Source organism: Zootoca vivipara, chromosome 8 (assembly GCF_965207765.1).
Source record: "Zootoca vivipara chromosome 8, rZooViv2.hap1.1, whole genome shotgun sequence".
In the NCBI taxonomy this organism is placed as follows: Eukaryota; Metazoa; Chordata; class Lepidosauria; order Squamata; family Lacertidae; genus Zootoca; species Zootoca vivipara.
Genome location: NC_142591.1, coordinates 15074373 through 15087863, shown reverse-complemented (window position 1 = coordinate 15087863; position 13491 = coordinate 15074373). Strand labels below are relative to the sequence as shown.

Below are 13491 nucleotides of genomic sequence, written 5' to 3'. Positions count from 1 at the left end.
TGACTCAACACCTCCAGATTCTCTGTCTAGGCTCTTCTCAAATCCCTCACTAAATCTCTTTATGGTACACCAAGGGACTGCACCAAACAGTGCTGTGCCTGGCCTTATATTCCCTTCAGGCCAATCAACTGTTTTCTGATGGACCAATAAGTTTGAATGGAATATTCATTAAGTGACCAATCATAAAGTGCCCCTTTGGATTGCATGTACATAAATGGAGACGCATCACAGGTACATTGTTATCTTCTTAGCAACAGAGAACAACTGTGACTGTTTAACTGCCACTTGGCATACTGTTGGAGAACTCCTGTATTGTCTATCTCTTCTCTGGCTGAAGTGAAAGAGAAGGCTTTTCTTATTCAGTTAACGATTTACCTCTCAGACAGTGTTTACACCACAACAAAGTTCTTATGTTCAAAATTTTCCTCATAAAAAACATGGTTTGTCTACAGTGGCATATTTTAGCTTTGTTTTTGAGCAACCTTCTGAATTTGATCACTTGCTTATTGTCAACTGAATTTATGAGAACAAGTCTTTGGAACTACTTGAATTTTAAGCAGTGTTGTTATGATATAAATGTTGATCCTCTATCCATGTGAAGAATATATTTCAGTTGTCGATGCATTATCTGTAGAAGTTTGCTTTCTGGTTCTTGGAGAGTATCCTTTTTTGTCCCTATATATTTTCTGTACAGTGATTAACATCCTACTCCTTATATCCATAGGGGCTTCCACTTTCATTCTATAAAGAGAGGTATTCCTAGTATGCTTGGGGATTGCCCCTTATATGATCAGAGAATTCTCCTCCCGCTCATAGAGCATTCTGTATATATCACAGGTGCTAAAGCATAATATTCATTCTCTTGGCCTAAGAGTTCACCTGTTGCTATCTACAGTAATAGAAAAACATTGTATAGCATTACCTATGATCTGCAGTTTAGGGTGTGATCTGTTTCTTGTTCTGCTTGTTCTGTCCCACGTATGCTGAAATTGGAGTTAAATCAATAAGGTTGTTTCTGAAGCATCTGTGCTGACTGTGAATGATCTTGCACTTTTTGGATGTAAAAACAGATACAGTTTGCTTATTTAATGTTGTTCCTCCTATGGAATGCTGGATTCGAGGTCTGTGTTAATAGACACCTGGGCTTGGTACCTTTAAACATTTGAAGGGGATGTTTCTAAGTGTTTGTTTGTTTGTACAAGCAATTGGAGAGCTACTGCTAATGAACATAAATGGTGCTAATATTTTATAGCACCAAGAACCACTCCTAAGGACAGTTTGGGAGCCATTGGGTCTTTCCTGTTGTTGTTGTTGTTGTTGTTGTTGTTGTTGTTGTTGTTGTTGCAAACATAGGTGATCTTATCCATTGCTTCCCAACCTATATGTACAGAAAGGATATGCTGAGCACAGGTGCTCAGTAAGATAACAAAAATTGCATTTTATTGTGACTTATATTCTTCATGGGCTCCTGAAAACTGGTTACTTTTCTATATACATGCTGTGTGCTATGAAAAAAATGCAATAAAGTGTATCACCTTCAGTGTATCATCTTTGTGCTTCTCAACTTGTATTCTTTAGGCCCAACTCTGCCTCTTGAATTTGGTGGGGGGTTGTTTCTGTTTTCTGTGAAGTCTAAGGAAAACTATTGTACATGATCTTTTTAAATGGGTTTTTTAAAATGTCACAGTTGTGTTTGGAAAATTGTTGTTTCTGTCAGTGTTAGAATATTGCAATTACATTTCTGAAAAGTACATTTCCATATTGTATAGTGAAAGAACTTAAAGCATTAATCAAGGGCCCTCATGGCTTATTTAGATGGAGAGTTTTCTCTCCTTGAGATCAGTATAGTCTTTCTTTTAACACCAGAAACTTGCCTGCTGTTTGATTATTGACATTTTACACTGTTTAAAATACCATATTCTTCTTTTCACTCTCAAATGTGAAATTGTATCTTCAAAATTGCACTAGGCTTACAGCTCCATTAGTCACTAAAATATTGCTGTTCAGCAAAAAATGAATGGAACTGTTATTTTTGATGGGAAAAATGGATGGTTTTGAAATTATATGTGGCAAACACATTCAACAACATGTTCCAGTAAAATGATTCTGTAGGGCATGTTTGGGCATGAAGTAAAATGACATTGTATTGATGGGTGTTTGTTCTCATCGACAGAGAAATGTGTCACTTATGAACTTTGTGTTGTCCTCTGTGTTATTTTACTTTATATTTACTTTTCTTTTGGTAATACTGATTCATAAATTGAACAAACTGAGTCATACCTGTTAGGGTGGAAAAATAAGGAATGCACAAATGAATCATTTGAACATAAAAAAATACAAACTATAATGGCAGCAGAGACATGCTTTAAGTATGCAAAGCTATCCATCCATCTTCATTTTCCACTCACCCCATTGTCGTTGAATTACATTTTTTCACTTTTGGTTTTAGAGAAGAATTCCAAATCACTCATAGATAGAGTTGGATTACATTTCTGAAAGTACATGCAGATGAGTTTATTTGCATGTTTTATTCATATAGCCATGACTGCTTTAGCATTGTGCTCTTTCTACCCATCCTCACTTTCTCCACTTCTCATTGTCTTTTTGATAACCTCCTCAGATATTCACTGTTTGGGGCCAAGTGCTCTGCTCAGAAATTTTAATGACTTATGACAGCTGCTGCAATACCTGAGTTAGCTTAGAAGGTCAAAGCCCCAAGAAAGAAAGAAAAATATTATTTCCTCTGAAACAAATTCAAGAATCATAGAGTCATAGAGTTGGAAGAGACCACAAGGGCCATCCAGTCCAACCCCCTGCCGAGCAGGAAACACCATCAAAGCATTCCTGACAGATGGCTGTCAAGCCTCTGGTTAAAGACCTCCAAAGAAGGAGACTCCACCACATTCCTTGGTAGCAAATTCCACTGCCGAACAGCTCTTACTGTCAGGAAGTTCTTCCTAATGTTAAGGTGGAATCTTCTTTCTTGTAGTTTGAATCCATTGCTCCGTGTCCGCTTCTCTGGAGCAGCAGAAAACAACCTTTCTCCCTCCTCTATATGACATCCTTTTATATATTTGAACATGGCTATCATATCACCCCTTAACCTTCTCTTCTCCAGGCTAAACATACCTAGCTCCCTAAGCCGTTCCTCATAAGGCATCGTTTCCAGGCCTTTGACCATTTTGGTTACCCTCTTCTGGACACGTTCCAGCTTGTCAGTATCCTTCTTGAACTGTGGTGCCCAGAACTGGACACAGTACTCCAGGTGAGGTCTGACCAGAGCAGAATACAGTGGTACTATTACTTCCCTTGATCTAGATACCATACTCCTATTGATGCAGCCCAGAATTGCATTGGCTTTTTTAGCTGCTGCATCACACTGCTGACTCATGTCAAGTTTGTGGTCTACCAAGACTCCTAGATCCTTTTCACATGTACTGCTCTCAGAGTTAGAGCATATGTTGCATGCAATATGCAATTTGCATTTGATAAAAATCAATAATTGTACTGAAAAACTACTTTGTTTTTAGATGATGCGTTCTTTTGCAGCAGGCATTAGCCATTGTTTACACCTCACAGTAAGCCATTGGCCATGACTTGCTGTGAAGAAGAAGCAGGTTAGAGCATGTTGATGAGTTGCTCCCATTTTACTCCACTCACCTTCGAGCCTGGAGCAACAAACCACAAGGCTTGGCTTACCATGATGTGTTAGAATCAAACTATTATGTATTCAATGGCCTGTGTTTTCCTGAGCTTGAGTCTGGACTAAGGATTCTGAGCTCCGTTGTTCTATGATTCGATACATGATATCCAGTCACAGAACATCTGTATGAAAATGAATAATCTTTTGTCAAGAATTGCTATCCAGTTAACCAAGAGCCCCTAACACTTTTTTTCCCATAGGTGTCTACATACTTCATTTTTTATAGGATTGACGTAAGGTGTGTTGCCTGCATTCAGTCAGAATCTATGAGCTGCAAGTTACTTTGCCTCATCTCTTTCACAAAGTATTGAGTCAGTCCCAATGCAGATATGTACCGTAAGAGAATCATCTGCTATCTAAGGAGACTTCTGCCAGTAGTATCTCTGCAGTCACAAGGCATACCCATGATGTTAACTTGTAGAAATTCAAGAGTCAGCCTAATTTTCTGGGGAGTTGGGGTGGAATTCCTGCTTGTTTTCTTCATGCCTGCGAGTCTATATGGAGATGGGATGGAATAATTGCTGAATAAAAATTCATAATATTGGGCTGTAAGAATGAGTCTTGGGGTGTGTCAGAGTGAAGTGTTTCTTGAGTGTTAATGCCGAAATGACCGCTCCCCACATCAAATGGGGGGCACCTTTTGGGGGCGCCCCCGGATCTCAATGTGACTCCTGGTAGTCATCCTCCCCAGGCTGGCCTCATCCTCCCCAGGCTGGATGTCTGAAGGTCTCCACCTACCTCAGCCAATCATCCAATCCCGCCTGGGGAGCCATTGCCAGGGGATCAGCCAGGTAAGGGGAGGGACCGTCCTGCCCACACAACAGAAGGTGAATCTTACCTGCGAACTGGCAGTCGGCTGCAGAGCTTCTCCCACCCTCGCCTCCCTCAGTTAAGTCTTCTTTTGCAGGTTAACCTCCACAGGTACGCAGGCATTGCTACGTCAAGGTCGCTGATGAAGCGCCGGAAAGGAATTTTCCTGCATTGCCAGGTTTTGCCTTTCCCATAGCAAAACATCACAACTTTGGCGGTTTCAGGCCTTGGGCGGAATCCTTTAGTCTATCTTCCGGGGGGGGGGCATAAAGCGGTGACACACACCCCCTTGCAGCAGTGATACCAGGCATAGCTGTCAACTTTCGGATTTGAAAATAAGGGATCAGCAGCCCTCACCTGTCCACTTTCGGATTTGAAAATAAGGGATCAGCAGCCTCACCTGTCCTGGGGACAGTCTAAGGTATATCTAACAATCCAGGATAGCAGCGGGAAACGGCGCTGGAATAAGGGAATTTCCAGCAAAAAAAGGGAAAGTTGACAGCTGTGGCTTAGAATAAGGGAGTTTCCCACAAAAAAAAGGGAGGGTTGGCAGCTATGACGTTAAAGGGATCTTGAGGGAAGGCATTGGCCATATGCCGAGAGGTTGTTATTGCTCTGCCCTCCAGCGGAGGCGAAATGGGGGGTGGGCTCTCTGCTTGAACATATGTTCTCCAGAGCCAGCCCAATCCCCACACATTCTGGATAACCCTGAAGTCTCCCTGAAGTCTCCCAGGTCCCCAGCTGGGGACTGGGAAGGATAAATGCCCAATGCCTGAGCCAAGGTCTCCCTACATCTGAAACTTAATAAAGTTGTGGCCAATTCATAGCACGTTGTCTTGAGTCATTATTCTGCTCCGGGGTCGCCTGGGGTTGGAGGGACTCCGCTTGTCCACGCAAAGACAAATTTGCTAACAAATCTTAGGGGGAGTTAAGTGAGCATGTAGTGAAAGAGACTATGCCTTGGAGATCTAATGTTCAATTTCACCCGGAGCCATTTGCTGATAGCCTCTGCTGAGCAATCTGAAATGTATTATTATATGTGATTGATTTCTACTTTGCTCTGCTAAGAAGAGGTCACATTAGAGAATCAAAGCTCATCTTCTTGGTCAAGCCTTTCTTTATTGCAGACATATGTTTCAAACAGAGTGTTTGACTTGGCTTAAACTAAAATTTACTGGCAAGTCTGCCAATGATTATTTCATGGTTTTTCTATAAATATCAAATTCTTTCACCAAAGGGACTTTTTTGGGGGGAGCTCCCCCCTTTGGAATTTTTGTCATTAAAAATGCAACAAGTCTGTTCCATTTTATTTATACAGCAGTCAAACCATTCTGTTTGTTGCAAGGAATTCTTCAGAATATCTGGCTCAAAACAACCTCAAAATAGTGTATCCAAAGTTTCTACTCTGCATTTTGAATCTTACTTTCTTCCTTCTTGGTTTTTATCTACCACCCACATGTATTGTAACTCCTGACAGCCAGAGTTATCTTTGAGACTTACCTAGAATAATATTTAGAAGCAAATGTGAAGGTGTTTCCTTGGTGAATCATCCAAGAAAATAGAAGGGAGGATAGAAGGGAGATAAAAAGTTTCAATAAGACTGGTAAATTTGGAGGAGGAAGAAGGGGGCTTCCTATTTATTTCATCACAGTCTTATGCATATATCTGTTCAGAAGTAAGATCTGTTGAGGATTGTAGCCTCAGCACTACCATAAGACAAGTCTTTATTTGACTTCCGGTTTTGACCGCGGATCGCGATCGGGCTAAAAACGGGAGCTCCGCGGCCCCGAATCTTTCGCTGGAGAAACGGGGGGCTTGCAAGGCAAAGCAGCACCCCCAAGAAGGACTGGAAGGTGATTCCCGTCTGAGGTGTCGGTGGTTCCTAAAAGTTTCTCCCGGAAACCTTCACAGACTGTAGAAGGAGGGGGAGAAGCTGGGCACTGCGACAGCGTGAGACCAGAGACCATAACCAGCAAGAGCCGCAACCCGACGCGATCGTGCACGGTAAAATTCCTTTTAATTAACCCTTTTAACAAAACACCCCCCGGGCGTGAGAGAGAGAGGGAACAAGGTGATTTAAAGAAATCTGAGAAGAATCCCCCCCACTGAATTGGACTTAAAACCCGAGAAGATAAAGAGATAAGTGGGGTGTGGGAAGGATTACGATAAGACGGAGAGCGCAATGCAGAAGACGCCGCCGGGGTTTTAACTTATAATTGCCATACTGGGGACAAACTAAATTATAAAGAAGCAAGGAGCCGGCTGAACTCTGATTTGATTTGAAGTACATACACTACAGATAGAACGTGACTTTTTATTGTTGTAAGAACTGAATTTGGAGGGGGTGAAGAAAGATTTGTTTTGACTCCCCTTTGAGTGGCTGCCTCCTGGAAAACTTTTTATAAGCTACTTTTTAGAAGCAGTTGCAACTCTCTATATTAAAGAAACTTGAAATAAAATGGCGACGATCCTCTAAACAAGACCATGACTAAGCAGACAAGGACATAAAGAAATCAGAAGTGACGTAACCTGAGTGAGAAGACTTTAGAGAACACGCTGACCTGTGGAAATTTATAATAGACTATATCATAGTGACCTCTAGTGGTGACATAAATTTCAATTGACAAAATACCCACTTAAAAAAGACATTAAGCAAAGACACCACCGTGTGGATAAGAGAAACATAGCAGGACAATTTAATAAAATGGATAATCTAGGAGGACAACATAATAAATTGGACAAACCAACATGTAAGTCACCCAAACTGGATAAGCAAAAGAGGACAAACATAGGAAGCTCTAACCAGAGAAGGACCTCAACAGCAGACCACGAGCTGGATCTTAAAGAACTGATTCTAAGCCTTAAAAATGATATAGGAGAAATCAAACAAGACCTCAAAAATGACATAGGGAAGATCAGACAAGATTTAACAGAAATCAAAAAGGAAATGGGTGAAAGGATCAAGAATATGGAAGACAAAATGGAAAATTTGGAAGGAAAAATGGAGATTAATGAAAAGGACAAACAAGAGATTAAAGAACAAACAAATAGGACAGAAGAAAACACGAAGAAAGCAATGGAGCTGATCCAGGAGATACAAGACAAGAACCAAACAATGGAATCATCATTGAAAAATATATCGAAAGAAAGGAGAGAGGGGAAGAAAGAGACTGAAAAATTAAAGAAAGACCTGGAAGATCAGAAAGCAGCATTGGAAGCGTCACAAGATGCTCTCGCGATGATGCAGATGAAAATGAAGGAGAAGACTCTCAGATTTAGAAATATCCCAGAAACACCCAATGAAGAAATTGAAAAACAAATTGTAAGCGCGCTAGCAAAATGGTTAGATCTTGAAGAATTGGATGTCGAAACGCGAATAGAGGAAGCGTTTAGAGTTAATTCAAAAAAAGCGAAAGCAAATAACTGGCCAGGAGACTGTCTTGTGACGTTTACAAATATGTGGCTGAGAAATAAAATCTTAAAAATGAAAGGAAAAAAGAAATTAATTATGAATGAAACCGAGATATACATCATGAAAGAAATTCCACCTCGGCTGATCCACAAGAGGAAGAAATACCAGTTTCTAGCCAAGCCTCTAAAAGCAAAAAAAATAGCCTTCAAATGGGAATATCCAGAAGGAATAGCTTTTTCCTTTAAAGGAAGGTGGAGAAGATTCGACACTCAAGAAGCAGCGGATAGATTTTTTAGAACTTATTCTCAGGAACTGGGAGGAGATAAAGCAAAGACAATCAAAGATAAGATCCCCTTAAATGAAGAAAATTTGGAAGACTCCAGTGCAGATGAATTTGATGGTGAAATAGAAGACGGAGAGGTAGATGAAGAAGGAGAAGAAAATCAAGTGGAAGCATGATTGACAATTGTAAATAAAACTTGATCTAGACTGCTAATGCTGTAAACCTCAACTGAGAGCCTGACCAGACAAGTCACTTCAAGAGAAATATTGATTAATGACTTTCCTTGAGCCTGCTTAGTCTAAATATTTGGTTGTTCTTCATTTTTCTTTTTTCCCTTTTTTCTTTTTTTTTCTCCTTCATTCCCCCCCTCTCCTTTTTTTTCTCTTTTCTTATTTCTCTTTTTTCTCTTTCTTTTCCCCTTTCCCCTCCCCCTCCCTTTCTTTTCCCTCCCTTATCCCCCCTTTCCCCTTTCCCCTATCCCTCCTTTCCCCCCTTTTTTCCTCCCCCCTTTTTTTTTCCTTCTTTCCCTCTAAATTTTATTTTAAGTCTAAATTGATCTATAATATCTAATAAATATGAATTTAAGAACAATTTCATGGAATGTAAATGGCCTGAATAATAAAAGGAAAAGGAACAGGGTGGGACATATATTAAGAAAACAGAATTGGGATGTGGTTTGTCTCCAAGAGACGCATATTAACAAAAAACATGTGAGAATTTTGAAAAACGAGAAATTAGGATTAGAATTTGTTGCGGCAGACACAAAAAAGAAGAGAGGAGTCGTGATGTATATCAAAAATAAATGGAGTCCGGAATTAATCTGGACAGATAGAGAGGGAAGGAGTGTTATGGTCAAAACAACGATTGAAGGAGAACAATGGTTTTGGGTGGGGATTTATGCCCCCAACGGGAGTAAAACGGCCTTTTTGAAAAGTTTGGAGACCCAGTTAATGAATTACATGAGTGAAAAAATAATAGTAATGGGAGATATGAATGGAGTCGTTGATGTAGAATTAGATAAAAACGGAAGTTATAAAGGAAATAAGACAAAATTACCAAAAAAGTTTATGGATATTATGGAAAATTTAAACCTATTAGACGCATGGAGACACAAAAACCCCATCAAAAAAGAATACACACATATTTCGGCGCGTCACCAAACAGCTAGCAGATTAGATACCATATGGATTCCTAAAGAATTGGCATTAAAAATACATAAAATAGAAATAAGACCCCAGACCCTCTCGGACCATAATCCAGTGACCCTCTCGTTAAAAAATGAACAAACACAAAAAAACTGGAGGCTTAACGTCTTCATGTTAAATAATAATAAGAACATTCAGGGGGCCAAGAAAGTCCTAAAGGATTACTTTGAGTTAAATCATAAGGATGAGGTGGACCCCCTAACGATATGGGACGCGGGCAAAGCCGTGATACGTGGCTATTTTATTTCATTAAGTGCAAAATTAAGGAAAGATAGAGAACAAAGAAAAGAAAAACTCCTACAGGAAATAAAATATAAAGAAAAAATATTTTATAAAAACCATAACAAGTCAGTGGAACAAGATCTTAAATTATTGAGATTGGAATTCGAAAAATTAATTGATACAGAAATGGAACAACAGATACAATTCTGGAGATACAAAAACTTCGAATGGGCCAATAAACCTAGTAAACTGCTGACGTGGCAAATTAAAAAAAGAAAAAATGAAAAAATGATTAATAGAATACGATCGGAAGGAAAATATTATTATAAAACGGAGGAAATTATGAAAGTTTTTCAAAAGTTCTATGGAACACTATATCAAAAGGAAGAAATACCCACAGAACAGATCGATGAATTTTTAACAAAATACCATCTACCAAAGATTCCAACGGAAAAATTAAAAATATTAAACAAAGAAATAACGTCCCCAGAAGTTTTAGATGTAATTAAAAACATGAAGAAAGGGAAGGCCCCGGGCCCCGATGGGCTACCAACAGAATTCTATAGAGAATTACAGGATGAACTCGTAGCCCCCCTCACTGACTTAATGAACATAATTCTAAAAAAGGGAAGGACACCCCAATCCTGGAATGAAGCCCAGATAATATTAATTCCTAAAGCACAAGCAGAGACAGACAATCCAGGTAGCTACAGGCCAATCTCGCTATTAAATAGCGACTACAAAATTTTTGCAAAAATCCTGGCCAAAAGATTAAGCAATATCTTAGAGGATATAATACATAGAGACCAGGCGGGATTTATAAAAGGCAGATATGCAAAGGACAACATAAGGACCATCGTAAATATCCTGGAATGCCTCGAGAATCGAAGAGATAAACGAGCAGCTCTTCTCTCTATCGACGCTGAGAAGGCCTTCGACAGGGTCTCCTGGCCTTTTATGATTAAAACATTGGAAAATTTAAATTTAGGGGAGAAATTGGCGAATGCAATCAAAGCAATTTATAACATCCAAGAAGCAAAAATTTTAATAAATGGGAAAATATCAAGTAAAATAGATATTACGAGAGGCACCAGACAGGGGTGCCCCCTATCTCCCATCCTTTTCATAATTACGTTAGAAATTTTATTAAAAAATATTAGGGAAGAAGAAAATATTAAAGGAATATTAATTGGTAATAAAAAATTCAAAATTAAAGCATTCGCTGACGACATAATTATAATGACAGAGGACCCTGTCGAAGGCATTCCGGTCGCAATCGAAAAGATAAAAGAGTATGGACATCTAGCTGGCTTGAAAATTAATTATGAGAAGACCAGCATGCTAGTTAAAAATTTAGAAATGGATGAGAGAACAGCCCTCCAGGAAAATACAGGCTTGAAAATTGTTAAAAAGATCAAGTATCTGGGCATTCAAACTACTATAAAGGGGATTGACCTAATACAAGAAAATTATAAGACAATCTGGAAAAAAATTAAAAAAGATTTAGAAATTTGGGATAAATTAAAATTATCAATATTGGGGAGAATCTCTTTAGTGAAAATGTGCGTACTCTCGAGGATGAACCACCTATTTCAAAACCTTCCGTTATTAGGGCAAGGAAAAATTTTCAAAGAATGGAAAAAAGATCTCACTAAATTCATATGGAATGGGAAGCGCCCCAGAATCAAATATAAGGTTATGATAGATCAGAGACAAAGGGGAGGATTTGGGATGCCAGATCTTGAAGCTTATCACGATGCGGCAGCGCTCTGGTGGATAAAAGAATGGATGGCTTTGAAAGATACCGATTTATTAGATCTAGAGGGATATGGGATGGCATTTGGGTGGCACCATTACTTGATGAAGGAGAAATTAGAAAAAAGGAGCACTTTTTTGTTAAATATTATTCGGAAATCCTTATATGCAGTTTGGCAAAAATATAAAAGATATTTTGAGCCCAAAATACCCTGGTGGATCTCCCCTCTAGAGATAGTTGCGGTCAAAAGGAAAAATATGGAAGTAAATTGGCCAACATATAAACATTTATTAGAAAATAAAAATGGAATTTGGCAATTAAAAGAATATATGGCAGTAAAAGGATATTTTAATACATGGCTACAATATTTTCAAGTGAATCAGAGATTTCAAATCGACAAAAAAATTGGCTTTGATAAAGAAATATCTAAATTAGAGGAGATTCTGTTGGTAAATAAAGACAAATATATAAAAAATCTGTATCAAATTATACTACAATGGAAAACCGAGGAAGAATTAACAAAAGATTATATGATTAAATGGAGCCAGGATTTAGGCAAGCCCATCTTAATGAAAGAATGGGAAAATCTGTGGAGGAGAGATTCAAATTTTTCGCCAAACTATGATATAAAAGAAAATATAATGAAAATGCAAAACAGATGGCACTTAACACCAGCTAAATTGGCTAAAATTTACCCAGAATCGAGTAACACCTGTTGGAGATGTAATCAGGAAATTGGAACCCACATACATATGTGGTGGAGTTGCAAACCAATTAAGGCTTTCTGGGAAATAATTTACAAGGAATTAAAGAAAATCTTGAGATACTCAATTAAGAAGTGCCCCAAACTGCTCCTGTTAGGAATGGTGCCCGAAGATGTCAATCCCAGAGATAGATGCTGTATAAGCTATGCTGTAACTGCCGCAAGAGTGTTAATTGCAAAAAATTGGAAAACTGCTTCCGTCCCAACAAAAGAAGATTGGCAAAAGAAACTCTATAATTATTATATTCTGGCCACAAAACATGAAGAAGTTAAAGGAATGAAAGAGGATGTTTCAAAAAATAATTGGAAAGCATTTACAGATTATATCCAAACCAAGGTAGATAATTTAAGGCCTACCTCCAATGTTTAAAGGTTCTATCTTTTTCTCTCTCTTTTTAGAAATATGATGTGCTAATTGTAGCAGGATAAGAGAGTTTGAGTTAAGAAACTTGATAGATGAGAAGAATGATATGAATTTATTGTAAATATTGAAATAAGGTATGTATATTAGAATTAAAAGGAAGATAAAGGGGATAAGTTCAGGCCAGGTTGTGAAGTCGCTGGGGAGGGGGTGGAAGTGGGAGGGGTGGGGGGTGGGAAAATAAGACAATTGTAACATTGTTATGCTCGTAATTCGTTTTTATTTTGTTGCTGATCTTGATTGATTGTATTTTGTTGTGATATAAAATAAAGTTTGTTTTTAAAATAAAAAAAAAGACAAGTCTTTATTTAAGGGATTTAATCCCCACTTTTCAACAGATTCCCAGGTTTTCCCTCCTCCCTCCTCTTTTAATACTGTTTAAATTTCAGCAGGAATTGGTGGGATGCTAGTATTATCTGCGGAGAAATGCATTTGAGGGTGCATAGCAACAACAGTTGTGGTCTAAACCACTGAGCCTCTTGGGCTTGCTGATCAGAAGGTCGGCGGTTCAAATCCCAGTGACGGGGTGAGCTCCCGTGGTTCGGTCCCAGCTCCTGCCAACCTAGCAGTTCGAAAGCACACCAAAATGTGCAAGTAGATAAATAGGTACCACTCCAGCGGGAAGGTAAATGGCATTTCTGGGTGCTGCTCTGGTTTCGCCAGAAGCGGCTTAGTCATGCTGGCCACATGACCCGGGAAAACTGTCTGTGGACAAACGCCAGCTCCCTCGGCCTGTAAAGCGAGATGAGTGCCGCAACCCCAGAGTAGTTCACGACTGGACTTAACTGTCAGGGGTCCTTTACCTTTACCAGAAGCAAGAGCAGGTTGTGGTTTTAACAATTCTAAAAAGAAGGGAGAGTGAGGGTGCATACAGAAGTGGGAAATACTGCATTAATTTTCCTGATTATAATGCTCG

The 13491-nt window shown here is 39.0% G+C and overlaps 1 protein-coding gene across 1 annotated transcript in view; it reads left to right on the top strand.

The window, feature by feature from the left end:
- The window catches only part of CDH18 (cadherin 18), a 564188-nt gene that overhangs the window by 460987 nt on the left and 89710 nt on the right, over positions 1-13491 (top strand). The gene's annotated exons all lie outside the window — the stretch shown is intronic.